The sequence below is a fragment of the Zea mays genome, chromosome 2, assembly GCF_902167145.1.
Source record: "Zea mays cultivar B73 chromosome 2, Zm-B73-REFERENCE-NAM-5.0, whole genome shotgun sequence".
Classification (NCBI taxonomy): Eukaryota; Viridiplantae; Streptophyta; class Magnoliopsida; order Poales; family Poaceae; genus Zea; species Zea mays.
Genome location: NC_050097.1, coordinates 225,809,867 through 225,829,115, shown reverse-complemented (window position 1 = coordinate 225,829,115; position 19,249 = coordinate 225,809,867). Strand labels below are relative to the sequence as shown.

At 44.0% G+C, this 19,249-nt stretch overlaps 2 pseudogenes across 1 annotated transcript; both read left to right on the top strand.

The window, feature by feature from the left end:
• Positions 1-6,839: 6,839 nt before the first annotated feature.
• LOC103647968 (uncharacterized) lies at positions 6,840-9,474 on the top strand (annotated as a pseudogene).
• A 7,381-nt stretch (positions 9,475-16,855) lies between these two features.
• On the top strand, positions 16,856-18,963 carry LOC100274609 (LOC100278178-like pseudogene; annotated as a pseudogene). The gene is made up of 3 exons (NR_159956.1): positions 16,856-17,154; positions 17,594-17,740; positions 18,709-18,963. The product of NR_159956.1 is annotated as a protein-like pseudogene (transcript).
• Positions 18,964-19,249: the final 286 nt, after the last annotated feature.

The window sequence follows — 19,249 nt, the reverse complement described above, 5'->3', positions numbered from 1 at the left end:
AAAACAAGGCAACACAGTACTAAACATTAAGGACCTTCGTCCTCCGAAGCATTATCTTCTTTCAAAGATAATAGTTCCTGGACGAAGGTGATAGTGAGTGTAAAACTTCACTTTCAATCAATCCTTCTTCAAAGGTTGTGTATAAGTGAAGGTTTATAATAAGATGAAAGCATTCATGTTAAAATGATAAGCAAATGATGAAGGATTAACCCCTCTTTTTCTTCATTTATGTACGTTAATAAGATCATACTTTGAGAAACACAGGAACAAATGATTACATTTGTACCTTCAGCTCCGCAAGAAGGGGAATACGAGAGTGACCTCCGGTAAGTGAATAATTGATATTGCACTTAGGGCTCTCTCTAATCACTCTCTTCAAAGATCGCGTGAATAGTATGGGGGTGTTGTTCATCTATTTATAGGCATGGGACGTAGCCTAGGTGAAATTACAATTGTGCCCTTGATATCTATACATTTGTTCTAATACAAACACTAAACATAAAGTAATATTTTTGTTCTTGGTCTAGTTTGTTGCGAGACCTTCGGAACTAACTTAAGCCGAAGCTATGATACTTGCTGAAGCTTTGTCATGTCCCTCGCGCTTCTTGCTTCACTGTTCTAGCTTTGGCATTTGGTCATGCGGCATGTTTGTTAGATGGATCAAAGTAGCTTGTTTATTCTGAGGACATTCGGCAGAAAAGGAGGCCCCCAACAGGTTGGTTGGCCTTGTTATGCTCTATCGATTTTGTCATTTTGTCTTAGGCATGACTGGCCATGGAGGCTGAGAGTCTGGTTGACTCTAGGGTGGACGCTGTGTCACACGCGGTTTTGGAAGGCAAACCGAATGTGAACTATGTTCGTGCTAGGATAAAAAATTCACGTACACAATGATTACATAACTAAACATCATCGCACGGTGCTCGAATAATAACATAAAGAAGTATTACTTTATTACATCACAATGTCCAAGACATCCACATAGTCATTAACTTAAACAATAATCAAAGTGCTAAGGTGAAACACAGTAAAGATAAGGCCTTCACAGGCAGCTGACTGGGGGTTTGCCGCTAATCTACTATAGAACTCACCGAAGTCCTGAAACTCCTGAAAGTCCTCCGCATGGCCTTCACCTTCTCCTGAGCAGGGATTGCAATGGGGACAACCTGGTGTTTTGTGTTTAAGCAAGGGTGAGTACACATCAACGTACTCGGCAAATGTCCCGTTTGGCTAAAGTGGACAAGCTGTATGTGAGGTGAAGCTCAAAGCAGTTGCTTTTAGTTCGTCAGGTAATTATTATTAGTAGAAGCCAAGTTTTAGCAATAACCCCATGTTATTATCCCAAAAGGTACTCCCTCAAAGAGAAAATACAAGAACCCATAGTTATAATCATCATCATTAAATCATCATCATAAAGGTATCTAGAATATCTCTAATCAAAGAGCTCCCAAGGCTGCTCATAACCGTGAGCACGACTAATATACAAGTTTCTAACCCTCTGCAGAGGTCACACACTTTACCCATCAGCCGTGATCCCTTTTTGCCTCGAGTTATACAGACCCTTAAACAGTCCCATGGTGAGTCAGCAAGGTTTCACTATGTAGCCTTTACAAAGATTCCCCAGAGGTCATAGCCGCCCGTTAGATTTCTCTAGTTTGATAAACATAGTACCTCTCCTCGCAGGAGGGGTGAATAACAGCGCAAAACAAAAGAACATTGGCACCCAGCCTTGGTAGAGCAAGTACTGTGCCCCGACCCCATTGATGGGACAACGAGGAAGTCGACTACACCTCAAGTTCCTCTAATTAGTTAGCTAAGGTCGTCCCATACTACCCTCATGGTTGTACTATTTTCCAGGGTGGTCATCTAACGAACAGGTACTTACAGAGAGGTACTCGGGAAACAACCCGAGTCCCTTTTAGTGCCACAAGTTCATCATCATATCTAGAATAACATCATAGTATCATAGAGTATTCTTATCATGTTCATTGATTAAGGTAAAGCACTAGCTTGATATTAACCATAATAGCCAAATCCCAAAAGGGTAATCAAGGATAGGATAAATAGAAAACTAGTCAATCCTTATGTTGATCATGGTATGCAGGAAAATGAATTATAAAGTAAGTAGGACATAATGGGTCAGAGGACACTTGTCTTCACCAAGTTGCTGCTCAGGGACTTCTCCTGCAACTCCCTCGGTAAACACGGACTGCTCGTTGTCTACGCAAAGCAATCATTCATTCAACACACTTGGGGAATAACAAAGGAACAGTACACCAAACATTTACAACAGGGTAATCATAGGTTCAACATAGAGGTATAGACAAAGTGGTGTTCCCTAAGTCTAGGATAGATCACTACACAGGGTGGTTTGTTATTCACTAACCAAGGCCATGTTGTTATAACACTTGCTCAAATATAGTTAGTTTAGGGAATGTATTACTCATTAGATAGTGTTAGGTCTATGAACTTGAGTGTTTGAACATTTATTAGAGGTTCCTACCTTTATTTTATTTCTATTAGATTTCAAACAACATCAACTCTACATTAGAGATCAACTATGAATTGGGAATGAAAACAGTAGGTGAACATTATTTTAACAGGTAGACAAGAATGTAATGAACATTTTGCAATTTGAAGCACCTAATTTGTAGTTCATATGACAAAGTTATGAATTTTGGAAGTTTTGGGAATTTAAAACCCTATTTTAAACACTTTTTTTTATCAAATAAAGACCCGAGGGACTAACTGTAAGATTCTAGGGGCTCAGGTAAAAGAAGCAAGGACGGTGGGTTCTTTTCTCGGGAAACTGAGGGACTCTTTAATAAAAGTGTCGCGCGAAGGGGTATCATGTTCAATCAGTCGTTTGATCTTGGATCAATGGCCGAGATTAGATCTACGGGGCGGGCGCGTGAGCATGTGAGGTGTGGGCAATGGATAGGTGGGGCCCTAGGGCAGGGAGGTGTGGTGCTGATGCACAGGGCCCACGTACCAGTGGCCGAGCAGGCGGCTAGGCGTGCGACGGGACGCCAGTGCGCTGGCGAGCTGACAGGGGACCCCAGAGTGACTGGGCCCGCTGGTCAGCGGCATGGGACAAACGCGGGTACGATGAGGCACAGGGGTCACGCTGACGGGCGGGGTCCGCCTGTCGGCCACCTAGAGAGGGGGGTTGAGGGGGCGACGCAGGGAGGCTGACAGTGGCCCGGGGTGTTGGGCTGGCGGCGCTCGAGAGGAAAAAGGGGGATGTGGGGCAGCGACGGGTGACCTAAGGACCACAGTACGACAGCGCAATGCCATCGTCGGCCCTCACCGATGACTATACAACGGAGAAGAGAGAATGGGGAGAGAGAAAAGAAAGTCTGGCAGCCGAGCTTACCTCGAGTGAGGCTCAATCGGGACGGAGCTCTGAGCGGCAGTGGCGGACCACAATCAAGGATAGCATGGTGAGCTTGCCGTGGGGCTCTGGTGCGTGGGTGGCTCGGTGGGTGCGCGTCCCCGGTGAGGTCAGAGCGGCGGATCTACATGAGGCGGGCTGCGGGCGAGAGGAATGAGACAGGGGGAAGGGGCGGGTGTGTGCGAGGCTCAAAAGGAGCCGGGGCAGCGGCGGTTGCGTGAGGAGGGCGTGACATGGGCCGCCTTCCTTGACGTGCGTGCGAGCCAGGCAGAGGGGCGGTTTTGCGAGAGGGGGAAGGCGAGGGTGAGGCTGACAGGAGGGTCGCACGGGTTTAAACTCCCGCACTCCCAATGATGATTGGGGTCCACAGAGCGGCTCTGGGATGCGACGATTGCGCGACGAGGGGAGGCTGGCAAGCGGGCCCTGCAGGGCCTGTGGGGCAGAGAAAGAGGGCGCGAGTGGGGGCTGAGGGCGACGGCACCGACAAGGCGGGCCCACCGGGCAGAGAGTTGGGGGAGTGGGTGCGCGGGAGGGGAAGATGGGCCTGTTGGGCCGAAATGTAACGTCTCGGTTATTTAAACCAATATAATCACAGAAGGAGTCTACCAAAGTTAATAATGGAAATTAGAACCCCTCGTGAAAAGAAAAAAAATTCACATGCGTGAACACAGTGTAAAAATATTATCACAAATTATCATTGGAGGGTAAAAAAAAACAAAGAAACAATCTAGTTCATAACACGCTAAACTCAAAAGTAGTTTTTTTTAAAAAATATAGATATTTACGCATATATACTTTTGACACAAGAAATATATATATATATATATATATATATATATATATATATATATATATAGGGTAGGTATAACGGGAGCCCTGGGCTTCCAATAGTTAAAGGAAGCCCAGGCCGACCACCCCTTCAAACTGGTTCAACCAGCGCGCCCAAACAGGCTGTCGGGTGCGCCACCTGCCCCACGTCTGTTAGCGCAAAAAAAGGAATGCATGCATGAGTCAAACACGATCCAATGCATGCGCATAAATTTAGGAAAGATATGTGCGGCAGTTTCTGTTTTTAAAATCCTTTATTTCCTCCATAAATTTAGGATCGCTGCAACAGCCATGCAGCTAGACGCGTAAGGACCATTTTATGCTATATACTGAGACTAAATATGCTATACTGTGTTAATAATTATGCAATTCGATACACTGCGTAAAAATCTGTTACCAGCTGCATGCACACGAATTTATGATAAAAAATGTGCAATGAAAGGAAATGAATTATACGCATAGAAACAAAAAAATCGTATTTAATGTTTTATTTCCTTCATAAATATAAGGTCCTTCCAACAGCCATGCAGCTAAAACACATTAAATCTAGTTTATGACATATACTGATACAAATTATACTATATGGTGTAGGTATTTATGCAATTCGTTACACTGCGTAAAAAATCTGGCATGTTGTTCACTGGTGGACGCACCTCCGGGTTGGAGCGTAATAACCTTAAGTTTTGAGCATAAAATCCCTCAATTATAAGCGTATATACCGAGCCAATGTGAGAGGTTGATAGCTCTAGTAGGTTGTTATTACGATCCTATTTTTATGGCAGATCCGAAAAACATGGCAGTCGCCATGCATGCGGATATACAGATCCTAAAATTATGGCAAAATGCATGCATGAGTCAATCACGTTCCCTTGCATGCGCGTAAATTCAGGAAAGATATGTGTGGCGGTTTCTATTTTAAATGCTTTATTTCCTCCATAAATTTAGGATCGCTGAAACAGACATGCAACTAAAACTCGTAATGACCATTTTATGCTATATACTGATACTAAATATGCTACACTGTGTAGATAATTATGCAATTCGGTATACTGCGTAAAAATCTGCTACAGGCTGCATGCACACGAATTTATGATGGAAAGAATATGCAATGAAAGGAAATGAATTGCATGCATAGAAACAAAAAATCACATTTAATGTTTTATTTCCTTCATAAATATAGGATCCCTCCAACAGCCATGCAACTAAACGCATTAGAACTAGTTTATGATGTATACTGAAACAAATTATACTACACGGTGTAGGTATTTATGCAATTTCTTAGACTGCGTAAAAAATCTGGCATGTTGTTCACTCGTGGACGCATCTCCGGGTGGAGCGTAAAAACCTTAAGTTTTGAGCATAAAATCCCTCAATTATAAGCGTAAATACCGAGTCAATTAGAGGTTGATAGCTTTAGTAAGTTGTTATTACGATCTTATTTTTATGACAGATCCGAAAAACATGGCAGCTGCATGCATGCGGTTTCTATTTTTATACAGATCCAAAAATTATGGCAAAATGGTGGGAGTTTCCATTGCATGCGCGCAAATTAAGAACAGCATAAATCAAGGAATTTCCTTTCAAATGTGCATGCAGTAAACTGATATACGAACTCTGTGTTAAAGCATAAAAACATACAGTTTTTAGCGTAAATAATACATGTGGTAGGCATAAAACACAATAAACGAAAAGAAAAATGCGCCGGATTAGAGGATGTCACGCGCAATCATTGCTGCGCGCATCTCGCCCCTTCCGTGACGTCGCTCGCTCGAACATCGCGCCTCATGCGTCGCCGTCGCTACTCGCACGTCGACGGGCGTCGCTTGCTCGCCGGCCTTGGAAGTGCCGCCTCCTCGGGACTTCGGGGACGCCGCCGCTTGCCTGCACAAGGGCCTCGCTGCGGATCGAGGAACCTCCGCCACCGCGCGTCGAGGTAATGGAGTTGCGGCCAGCGGCCTGGGAATCGTCGCCACCGCACAAGGACGCTGCCGCCGCTCGCCCTCTGGATCGGGGGCCGCCACCGCCGGCCTGGAAACCGCCGCCACCACATAAGGGCGCTGTCGCCGCCGCTCGCCCTCTGGATCGAGGCCGCCACCGTCGGCCTGGGAACCGCCGCCACCGCCGGCCTGGCAACTGTCGCTAATGAATCGAGATGGGGTGTAAAAACGGATCCCTAGCACTACGGATTTCCTTTTATAGACGTCTGGACCTGGTCCGGCTCGACCGGATTGCACTGTCTGGCCTGGGCTTCCAATAACTAAAGGAAGCCCAGGGCTCCTAATATACAATCTATATATATATATATATATATATATATATATATATATATATATATATATATATATATATATATATATATATATATATATATATATATAACCGTAAGACAGGCGTTGGTAATAATAAAAAACAACAACTAATCAACAAAAACGAAGAAGGAAAATCTTAAATAAAAAGGAAGAAGACTTACTAATGCTCAGCGTAGAGTACGTGCACACGCACGCGCTCGCCACGCATGTGTGCAGCAGGTGCTACGTGCCGGGCTGATAGCGGCCACCGTCCTAGTCTGTAAAAAAAAGTGGAGCTGAAGTATATCTGTTGTTCACCCATCGGTCCTAGCATGTTTCTTCTATTTTTTTTCCACAGGACCAAAGATAGCTTCCTCACATACGCAGCAGTGCAGCCCACGCTCGCGTCGTTCTTCCTCCGCTCGCTTCTGCGTCTCCTAATCCTCTGCTTGCTGCCACGCCACGAACGTCTTTCGACAGCAGCAGGCTCATCCGTCGTCGACCTGAGCAGCAGTCGTGTGCTGGTCTACGTTTCCAGCCACGACCCAAGCGGATCGAAGCTCCCGGCAACAGCTTCGCTTTCTTGGACAGCACCGACGACCTCTCTCTGGATTTCTCACTCTGTTTTGGTGAGCAAATTAAAACAAATTTCTCATGAGTTTTAGATACTAATCCACTATCTAAATACGTTAGTCTGTCTCTGATGTAGTCCCTAGTTAGAGTTCCTATCATCCGTGGCCGTGAAACTTTGTTTGCGACCAATAAAAATTTTATACAAAATCAATCCCTTAAACTAAGGCTAAGACGTAGGAGGAAATAATAATAATAAAAGAAAACTTTATGTCGTGACCCTAGCCGATCCGATTAATAGGAATTGTTAATTGTAGTTTGATACGAGAAGAAAGAAAAACAAACGGAGGAAACTAAGTTAGACATGAAATATTCTATCTATTGTAAAGACATAAAAAAAATTATCACATTATCATCCGTCTAAAACTTTAATTTAAATAAATTTGTATGTGAACGAAGATGACCGCTCAATATTCATACATGTGCATCTCCTGTAGATTTCAATATTGTCGATGGAGAGTACGTGCTAGTACCGACACCGGCAACAGAAGGTGGACAACAAGAGAGTAATCTGACTGCTGTCGAGGTTGTTCAAGACCTGAATCCCACTTCGGGAGACTTTTTCCCCGGCCCAACTCAAGAAGGCAAGCCCCGGTTTTATATATAACCTGTTATATGTTATTTTACTACAACTCTGTTGTAGGCTTGTATTGTGCACTACGTGTAGGAGTTGTTTGAAACCCTAGATGCATAAACTCAGGTTCCTTTTCGAAATGAATACTAGTATGCTAGGTCGAGTAGCTGCTATGCTAATTAGAGATCTCGGTAGAAGTCGAGTGATTTTTCTAGCACTCGCGCGAGCTCAGGTATTGCTGGTCATACTTTTAATAATGGAATTTATGATTGTCTATGGACATGGATTCCTGGGGGATACCCTGTCTATAGAACGAAACTTGGAATAAGGATTAACATGTGGATACTTTGTATCAAGCGTTTGAATGTACTAAACACATGCTGAGAAATATGGTAATCGGTAAGCCTAGTACCTGACTGAACCTGCATGTGGACTTTCTTCCCACTTGCTCTGAAACGAGGTTTCCCATAATAGCTAGTGGTGGATACAAGAGCAGTCACTGCACGGCGGGTCCGGGGCAGTGGGGCTTTGTATCCAAGGGGAGTGGGCTCTGTTCTACGTACTGGGAATCGACGGGGACGGTTGACGAGGGTGGGACCTGAGTGCCACCTGCATGTCGTGTGTTTAGGTTCACCTTGCAAGGTTGAAACTCGATTCGAATCGTCTGTTTCTCGCAGCTATTGAGACTGCTTGATCGATGTACTGCATTGAGTAAAAAGTGAAACGAGGTTGGTGCTTAAAGATGTTGCTTGTTATAATTGCTTGTTACCATGGTTGCTTAGAAAGGATGCTGTTGGTGACTTGTTCTCAAATGCTAAGAGTTAAGAACAAGGCAACATGAAAAGTGTTAAGTGTTAAAGTCCTTCGTCCTTCGAAGCATTATGTCCCTTCGGGAAATAATGAGTTTCGGACGAAGGTCATAAGAGACATACCTTCGTAAATATAATAGGTAATAACGAAAGACTCATATAAAGCATGAGATATAATATAAGCATCATCATGGGATCATTTCTATTTTATTAACATGGGAAAATAGAAATGATTTCAAATTACAAATGTACCTTCGGTCCTGAGAGAAGGTAAAAAGTACAGGCGTGACGCGAAAGCAAATGTAAGGTCAGCATGAACAGTACGGGAGTACTGTTCATCTATTTATAGACGCGGGACGCAGCCCACGTAAAATTACATCCATGTCCATTACATTTGTTAACGGTTTATGGAAATCTATTGAGGACCCCGAAGTCTTTTCATCTTAAGGTCGGTTCCCCCTTGTGCCATCGCGCCGAAGCTTCCATGCGTACAGCTTCGGCTGCCCCCGACCTTCGTCTGGCTCAGCCTTCGTCCTGGTCGTGCTCCATATCCATAATTCTGAATCCGAAAATACCTGTTCATATAATTCACTTGGAAAACATTGTCAAATCATGTTTTTGAGGACCTTCGGAGGACGAAGGCCCCCAACAGATGCAAACCTAGTTTAATCTACAACTAGAATTTGAAGCTAAAACTTGATTCAATTAAACAACTGCTTTTGGCAAACCAACCCCTCAACCAAAAGCCCTCATGTGTCTAGAGGTAGTGGAGTAGTTTCCACACACCGGGTAAGTCTCGCTGAGTATTAGTATACTCAGCCTTGCTTGTGGCATTTTTTTTCAGATACTAACATAGAGGAGATGGTTGCTGGAATAACTTGGCCAAGTCATTTGCCGCCTGGATGGACGGTCGAGTGGGATATGACCTCCGCAGGAGAGGATCATGTGGAGTAGCTCGTGGTCGGCTTTGCCATCCTACTTATGTATCATTAGCTTATCGTTAGCACGACGTTACCTTTATTTCCGCTGCCAGTGAAACTTGGAACCAATGGTTTATGTTCAAACCTATGTCTTGTAATAATAATAATCGTCCTTAATATGGCATGTTATTACCTTTGTGGATGGTTGAATTCTCTATTCTCATCTTCGAATGAGACGTGGTTATCGATCCTGTATATGTGGTTAAATCGGATGTGATCCGACGGACTGTCAGTTTAATCCCATTTTAGTGTGCCGTCACCCTCGGGGTGGAAGTCAATGCACTTAAGTTGGATTATGCAGGGCGGTTCCGCCACAGCTGGTATCAGAGGGCAGTAACACACCACTAGAGAATCTAACAACCCACAAGAACATGTTCCAATCAAAACTAACCTAGAAAAGTCGTGTGGATATAGAACATAGGAATGTTAAGGACAAACCTTGGTTCGTGAAGCCTTAGAGGTTAGGAGGGTATAGGTGGCTATATAAGTATGCCGTGAAGGCTAAGGGTATTTAGGAAAGGCGTCGTAATAGCGCCAAAGAAATAGATAAGCTTGAGAGGGCGCCTAGGACGAGCATGCATGCATAATAACTAAAACTAAGCATAATCTGTTACTTTGTAGTAGATAGGTGGTTCTTGCCATTTTAAGTTATCTTAGCAAAGTTGAATACAATTTTGGACACCAAAGTTGTTCTAAACTAAGTTTCGTATCCATTTCTCGAAATAGCGATGTTTGCTTAAATCTGACTAAAGATATAACCTAATTACCATAGGGTTGTCTAGGACCAAAACCGATTTGACCCCTCTATAAAGACTTGAGTGAATGACCACTTTAGGAAGATGTTTGACCCAACTAGTGAACAACAAAGGTGTACCTAATTAATAACTTAAGGAGTTCTCTGGTAAAAATTGGAGAAACCTTGAGCCATAGATCTCGAGTAACAACCAATTTGCTTACTGTTTAACAATCTGTTCTTTTCTGGTCCTACTTACTCCATCTTGTGTTTTCACAGATGGCGGCTCCGGATCATGTGGTGGTGGACGAGCATGGGTTTGCCCACTCTGTGTGTCTGCACTGGGAGGGCTTTCCCGCTATTTTGTGGGACCTATTGAGGACTGTCGGTTACACCACTCCTCCCCACTACGTTGGATATGAGTTCGAGGAGCACGGAGTGCCTCGCTGTCGGGTACAACTCACATTGTGGTCTCATCCGGTGTACCCTGAGTGGCCTTTTTTGGACACCGAGACGGAGGGCTTTCGCCTTGGCGACACATGGGAGGCATCAGCTTTGCATGCGCTTGTGGCCTTCTGTGAGTACATGGGGTTGTTTCCCCTGAAGCAGCAAGATGACCCCTTATGGTTGGACAGGATTGCCAACATAGTCCTCTTGGGTTTCAGTTGCCCCCAGGAGGCGATCCTCATGGCAACCCGATGCATCAGGGCACTGCAACACCTCCAGGCACTGCAGAGTCAGGCCATGACATATTTGGTGGCCCTCACTCAAACAACTCGCCAGATCCTTAGTGAGAGACAAGTTCGCATCATTAATCTTTCTACAGAATTGTCCGACCAAAAGCTACAAATTGAGGCGATGGGAGTTCAGGTTCATGAGCTTCAGGAGCAGGTAGGTGTGCAGGCCATGACTATTGCAGACTTGGAAGATCAGCTCCATGACCTTAACCTTGAGCTGGAGGAGGCTAATGATCACATTGAGATGCACCACCAGGAACATGTCGAGATGGAGGCTGACCTTGAAGATGCTGATATGGATGAGGAGGGGGAAGACCCAGAGGAGATTGAGGGTGTTTCTGAGTTAACCACCGAGAGTGGAGCACCACTGCCACCAGTCGACTGAGCACACCCCTCGGCAGGGAGTGTTATGTCAGTTAATAATTAGGATAGATTAGTTAGCAGCGAATGATGGGTATGCTCCTCGAAGTAGCCAAATTTTGGTTCTTGGGTGTAACTGGCTAACCTAGACTAGAGCATTCCTTGCATGTTGGTACCCTAGGTTGTAAGGCAAATTTTGTGTAAACATGGCCTAACCTCATGGTATGTGCAAGAAACTGAAAACTGGTTGTTGTTGTTTTGGAAATCATAACGGGTGCGAGTCCTCGGTATAATTTTGGTATTTTCGGTCCTTGCAATGCATACCAAATGTTGTTGTGAATTTTGTTGCCTACGCACCTATAAAATCCTAATTACCTTCAGCATATGCAGCACAAGTGATGCCTAAAATACTAATATAAAGGTTCACAGTTGCAGATGGCAGATGAAACGCGCCAGCACCCTAGAGGCCATGGTGAGACTGGTGGACATCAGCAGGCACCACCCGTGCTGCAACCGCCTTCCATGGAGGCGATACTGGCCGCTCAGACGGAACTACTACGACAGCTTGTGCAAAGGCAAACCCCTGCCACCACCTCACAATGGGCATAACAACCACCAACTCCAAGTGGCAAGCTATCAAGATTTCTTGAGTACCCAGCCACCTCTGTTCAACAAAACGGAAGAACCCTTGGACGCTGATGCTTGGATACGCATCATTGAGTCCAAATTTACTCTACTTACGGCAGATTGCCCGGAGGAAAGCAAGGCTAGATTTGCTGCGCAACAATTAAGAGGAACTGCTCGTCTATGGTGGGACAATTACCATGCCATGCTCCCAGCAGATCACCTAGTTTTATGGGAAGAATTCAAGATAGCTTTTAGGGCACACCACATTCCAGAAGGTCTAATGGAGCGAAAACTGACAGAGTTTCTTGCGTTGACCCAAGGCAACCGCACAGTACTCCAATATGCCCAAGTGTTCAACAATCTGAGCCAGTATGCAGGGTATCATGCAGATACAGATGCCAAAAAGAGAGATCGTTTCCGTCGGGGTCTCAATACCAAGCTTAAAGAACGCTTGAACCCAGTAAAAATAGACAGCTACAACGAATTGGTGAATGTAGCTATATCGCAGGAAGATTGTATCATGGCTCATCGAGCAGAGAAGAAGCGAAAGGCCCCGGCTGTACCACCAAGTGCCCCGAATCAAAAATTTAGGCTCGTCCCTAGTGCACGGCCTGGAGCTCCTCCCCAACCATCACCATCTGGACGTTGGGTACTGCGACCACCGCAACAACAGGGTAATCCCCGGTTTACCATTCCACCATCCCAAAACACCAGGCCAAATTATCAGCAACCGAATCGCCCAGGTTCTGGAAATAGGTGCTTTACTTGTGGAAGTACAGGACACTTTGCAAAAGAATGTCCTCAGAATCGCCAGCAGAAACAAGGACAAAACTCAAATCAAAGCAAGGGCAAGAAACCCACAGTCCAAGTCAAGCAAGGGAGGATCAATTTCACCACACTTGCTGACCTTCTTGAAGGGGCGCCAGTCATGACGGGTAACTTCCTTATCCAAAATCGACCCACGGTTATATTGTTTGATTCTGGTGCTTCACACAGTTTTCTCAGTTCAAGGTTCAGTGTTAAATGCCAACTGGTAATATGTCATACAAAAGGGTCGTATATGATCACTACACCTGGTGGTAGAATTTCATCCAACCAACTCACCCGTCAAGTACCAATCAAACTTGGAAGTAAAATCTTCCATGCAGACCTTATTATATTGGGATTGGAGGGTATAGATGTTATTTTGGGAGTGGATTGGATGACCAAACACCAAGTCGTAATGGACATAGCAGCTCGAGTCCTAGAGTTCAAGTCACCTGCATATGGGACCCTCACCTTGTACCTACCTGTCGAGCAGAGCATAAACTCTAGCAATTGCTCCATGATAGAGTCTAAATTAGGGGAAATTCCTGTGGTCCGCGAGTACGCCGATGTCTTTCCGGATGACTTGCCAGGGATGCCACCAGATAGAGACATAGAGTTTGTCATTGAACTGCAGCCAGGCACGGCACCCATTTCAAAAAGACCCTATCGAATGCCGCCAGTTGAATTGGCAGAACTAAAGAAACAACTTCAAGAATTGTTAGACAAGGGGTTTATCCGCCCCAGCACATCACCATGGGGTTGCCCAGCTCTCTTTGTAAAGAAAAAGGACAAAAGTCTAAGGTTATGTGTGGACTACCGCCCTCTCAATGCGGTAACTATTAAGAATAAATACCCTTGACCCCGCATAGATGTTCTTTTTGATCAGTTAGCTGGAGCTAGAGTATTTTCTAAGATGGACCTTCGCTCTGGGTATCATCAAATTAAGATTCGACCCAGTGACATCCCAAAAACTGCCTTCTCAACTAGATATGGACTATATGAATATCTAGTCATGTCTTTCGGACTTACAAATGCTCCTGCCTACTTCATGTATCTCATGAATTCAGTGTTTATGCCCGAACTCGATAAATTTGTGGTAGTTTTTATTGATGACATATTGGTATATTCCAAGAATGAGGAAGAACATGTCAAGCACCTTCACACCGTGCTTCAACGTTTAAGAAAGCATCAATTGTATGCCAAATTCTCTAAGTGTGAGTTTTGGATAGACAAGGTAAAATTTCTAGGGCACACTATTTCTTCTGAGGGTATTGTCGTTGACCCAGTAAAGGTACAAGAAGTAATGGACTGGAAACCCCCCACTTCAGTTCATCAAATAAGAAGTTTCCTAGGCCTAGCTGGTTATTACCGTCGTTTCATCCCAAACTTTTCTAGAATTGCCAAACCAATGATAGAGTTGTTAAGGAAGGGAGTTAAGTTTGTGTGGAACCAACATTGTGAAGAAGCCTTTCACCTTCTAAGAGGACATTTAACCACAACACCGGTCTTAGCTCAGCCCGACAATGCCAAGCCTTTTGATGTGTATTGTGATGCTTCCGGTATTGGACTCGGTTGTGTGCTTATGCAAGAGAACCGAGTCATTGCCTATGCTTCACGTGCACTTCGGCCACATGAGCAGAGTTATCCAACGCATGACCTGGAATTAGCGGCTGTGATTCATGCTCTAAAAATATGGAGACATTATCTTATGGGCACTCATTGTAATATCTACACAGATCACAAAAGTCTCAAATACATTTTCACTCAAACCGAATTAAACATGAGACAGAGAAGGTGGTTAGAGCTAATTAAGGATTATGACCTCGAAGTGCACTACCACCCTGGAAAGGCAAATGTGGTAGCAGACGCCTTGAGTTGCAAGACCCAATGCCACTGTCTGACCATAGATTCTCATGTCGCCACTTTGTGCGATGAGTTGAGCAAGTTAAGCATGGAAGTTGTTTCCCCGGGTACTCTGGATTACGTCTCAGTGGAGACAACCTTGCAGGATCAGATTATCATGACACAACTCAGTGACAAGGGAGTGCAAGTTATCAAAGAAATGCTCTCACAAAAGGTGGAGAAGTATAAGTGTTTTCACCAGGACAGTAAGGGCGTACTATGGTTCGAAGATCGACTTGTTGTTCCCAAGGATCAGGATCTTAGGAAGAAAATTCTGGATGAGGCTCATCTCTCCAAATTTTCTATGCACCCCGGAAGCAATAAGATGTACCATGACCTTAGATCCCTATACTGGTGGACTAGGATGAAAAGGGAGATTGCTAAATATGTGTCAGAATGTGACACCTGCCAAAGGGTAAAGGCGAGCCACTTGAAGGTAGCGGGTACCCTTCAACCACTACCAATACCATCATGGAAATGGGATGACATCAGTATGGATTTTATTGTGGGATTGCCCAATACATCTCAGAAACATGATTCCATTTGGGTTATCGTGGACAGACTTACTAAGACGTCCCATTTTCTCCCAGTGCACACAACTTATTCGGCAAGGAGATATGCTGAGATATATCTGGACCGCATAGTTTGCCTGCATGGAGTGCCCAAAACCATTGTTTCTGATCGAGGTACACAGTTTGTAGCGCGCTTTTGGGAGCAATTGCAAAATTCCCTTGGCACCAAGCTTATTCGCAGCTCAGCATACCACCCCCAGACCGATGGACAAACAGAAAGGGTGAATCAAATTCTGGAAGACATGCTTCGAGGTTGTGCCATTCATTATGGCAAAAATTGGGACAAATGTCTATCCTTGGCGGAGTTTGCATATAACAACAGTTATCAAGCCAGCTTGAAGATGGCACCTTTCGAAGCCTTGTATGGACGGAGATGTCGAACCCCGTTGAGTTGGTCCCAAGTAGGAGAACGAGAGATATTTGGACCTGAATTGGTAATTGAAGCTGAAGAGAAGGTTAAAATCATACAAAAGAATCTTATTGCCGCCCAAGCAAGACAAAAGAATTACCATGATAAGCGGAGGAAACCTCTACGATTTGAGGTAGGGGATCATGTTTATCTTAAGGTCTCCCCGACCAAAGGTGTACAAAGGTTCGGTCTTAAAGGGAAGCTAGCCCCTCGGTACATTGGTCCCTACGAGGTCACCCAGATTTGTGGACCGGTGGCGTACCGAATCAAGATTCCACCAGAATTATCAGCTATCCACAACATCTTTCACGTGTCTCAGCTTAAGAAATGTGTTCGGGTCCCTACTGAAATCATAGAACAAGATAAAATCATTGTGGAACCCGACTTATCATATGAGGAACACTCTGTCAAGGTTCTAGATTGCAAAGAGAGAAAAACGAGACGACAATCAGTCAAGATGTACAAGGTACAGTGGAGTCATCACACAAAGGCTGAAGCAACATGGGAGACTGCGGACTATCTGAATAAAAACTTTCCTGGTTTTCTTTCTAGACACAATGGTACGTACTCATTTACCCTGTTGGATCATCCGAATCTTGGGACAAGATTCTTTTTAAGGGGGTAAGCTGTAACGTCTCGGTTATTTAAACCAAAATAATCACAGAAGGAGTCTACCAAAGTTAATAATGGAAATTAGAACCCCTCGTGAAAAGAAAAAAAATTCACATGCGTGAACACAGTGTAAAAATATTATCACAAATTATCATTGGATGGTAAAAAAACAAACAAACAATCTAGTTCATAACACGCTAAACTCAAAAGTATTTTTTTTATAAAAATATAGATATTTACGCATATATACTTTTGACACAAGAAATATATATATATATATATATATATATATATATATATATATATATATATATATATATATATATATATATATATATATATATATATATATATATATCCGTAAGACAGGCGTTGGTAATAATAAAAAAAACAACTAATCAACAAAAACGAAGAAGGAAAATCTTAAACAAAAAGGAAGAAGACTTACTAATGCTCAGCGTAGAGTACGTGCACACGCACGCGCTCGCCACGCATGTGTGCAGCAGGTGCTACGTGCCGGGCTGATAGCGGCCACCGTCCTAGTCTGTAAAGAAAAGTGGAGCTGAAGTATATCTGTTGTTCACCCATCGGTCCTAGCATGTTTCTTCTATTTTTTTTCCACAGGACCAAAGATAGCTTCCTCACATACGCAGCAGTGCAGCCCACGCTCGCGTCGTTCTTCCTCCGCTCGCTTCTGCGTCTCCTAATCCTCTGCTTGCTGCCACGCCACGAACGTCTTTCGACAGCAGCAGGCTCATCCATCGTCGACCTGAGCAGCAGTCGTGTGCTGGTCTACGTTTCCAGCCACGACCCAAGCGGATCGAAGCTCCCGGCAACAGCTTCGCTTTCTTGGACAGCACCGACGACCTCTCTCTGGATTTCCCACTCTGTTTTGGTGAGCAAATTAAAACAAATTTCTCATGAGTTTTAGATACTAATCCACTATCTAAATACGTTAGTCTGTCTCCGATGTAGTCCCTAGTTAGAGTTCCTATCATCCGTGGCCGTAAAACTTTGTTTGCGACCAATAAAAATTTTATACAAAATCAATCCCTTAAACTAAGGCTAAGACGTAGGAGGAAATAATAATAATAAAAGAAAACTTTATGTCGTGACCCTAGCCGATCCGATTAATAGGAATTGTTAATTGTAGTTTGATACGAGAAGAAAGAAAAACAAACGGAGGAAAACTAAGTTAGACATGAAATATTCTATCTATTGTAAAGACATAAAAAAAATTATCACACTATCATCCGTCTAAAACTTTAATTTAAATAAATTTGTATGTGAACGAAGATGACCGCTCAATATTCATACATGTGCATCTCCTGTAGATTTCAATATTGTCGATGGAGAGTACGTGCTAGTACCGGCACCGGCAACAGAAGGTGGACAACAAGAGAGTAATCTGACTGCTGTCGAGGTTGTTCAAGACCTGAATCCCACTTCGGGAGACTTTTTCCCCGGCCCAACTCAAGAAGGCAAGCCCCGGTTTTATACATAACCTGTTATATGTTATTTTACTACAACTCTATTGTAGGCTTGTATTGTGCACTACGTGTAGGAGTTGTTTGAAACCCTAGATGCATAAACTCAGGTTCCTTTTTGAAATGAATACTAGTATGCTAGGTCGAGTAGCTGCTATGCTAATTAGAGATCTCGGTAGAAGTCGAGTGATTTTTCTAGCACTCGCGCGAGCTCAGGTATTGCTGGTCATACTTTTAATAATGGAATTTATGATTGTCTATGGACATGGATTCCTGGGGGATACCCTGTCTATAGAACGAAACTTGGAATAAGGATTAACGTGTGGATACTTTGTATCAAGCGTTTGAATGTACTAAACACATGCTGAGAAATATGGTAATCGGTAAGCCTAGTACCTGACTGAACCTGCACGTGGACTTTCTTCCCACTTGCTCTGAAACGAGGTTTCCCATAATAGCTAGTGGTGGATACAAGAGCAGTCACTGCACGGCGGGTCCGGGGCAGTGGGGCTTTGTATCCAAGGGGAGTGGGCTCTGTTCTACGTACTGGGAATCGACGGGGACGGTTGACGAGGGTGGGGCCTGAGTGCCACCTGCATGTCGTGTGTTTAGGTTCACCTTGCAAGGTTGAAACTCGATTCGAATCGTCTGTTTCTCGTAGCTATTGAGACTGCTTGATCGATGTACTGCATTGAGTAAAAAGTGAAACGAGGTTGGTGCTTAAAGATGTTGCTTGTTATAATTGCTTGTTACCATGGTTGCTTAGAAAGGATGCAAACCTAGTTAAATCTACAACTAGAATTTGAAGCTAAAACTTGATTCAATTAAACAACTGCTTTTGGCAAACCAACCCCTCAACCAAAAGCCCTCATGTGTCTAGAGGTAGTGGAGTAGTTTCCACACACCGGGTAAGTCTCGCTGAGTATTAGTATACTCAACCTTGCTTGTGGCATTTTTTTCAGATACTAACATAGAGGAGATGGTTGCTGGAATAACTTGGCCAAGTCATTTGCCACCTGGATGGACGGTCGAGTGGGATATGACCTCCGCAGGAGAGGATCATGTGGAGTAGCTCGTGGTCGGCTTTGCCATCCTACTTATGTATCATTAGCTTATCGTTAGCACGACGTTACCTTTATTTCCGCTGCCAGTGAAACTTGGAACCAATGGTTTATGTTCAAACCTATGTCTTGTAATAATAATAATCGTCCTTAATATGGCATGTTATTACCTTTGTGGATGGTTGAATTCTCTATTCTCATCTTCGAATGAGACGTGGTTATCGATCCTGTATATGTGGTTAAATCGGATGTGATCCGACGGACTGTCAGTTTAATCCCATTTTAGTGTGCCGTCACCCTCGGGGTGGAAGTCAATGCACTTAAGTTGGATTATGCAGGGCGGTTCCGCCACACGAAAGGCCTAGGGAAGGGTAGCGGGCTCATTTTCCTTTTCTTGTTCTTTTTGAATTTTATTTTCCTTTTCTTTTTCCTTTTCCTTTCT